Genomic DNA, 229 nt, shown 5'->3' with positions numbered 1-229 from the left:
CTTCGAACAGTTTTTTGGTTTGAAAAGCAAAAAAAAAAGGAAATACGGCAATGAAATTGCTACAAATATTTTGGTACTGAATAAGACTTATGTCATTTTGTTCTTGACATTCAAAAATATAACAAAAACATGAGTTCTGCAGATAAAGGCCAATCAGAATTGTCAGGGTATCGCCAGCTGGTACAAGCGATCTTAATTTGCTGTCTTTCAACGAAAAACATCTGTGCAT

This window comes from Symsagittifera roscoffensis, unplaced genomic scaffold (genome assembly GCF_963678635.1).
Source record: "Symsagittifera roscoffensis unplaced genomic scaffold, txSymRosc1.1 SCAFFOLD_138, whole genome shotgun sequence".
In the NCBI taxonomy this organism is placed as follows: Eukaryota; Metazoa; Xenacoelomorpha; order Acoela; family Convolutidae; genus Symsagittifera; species Symsagittifera roscoffensis.
Note: the sequence above shows the minus strand (reverse complement) of the source record.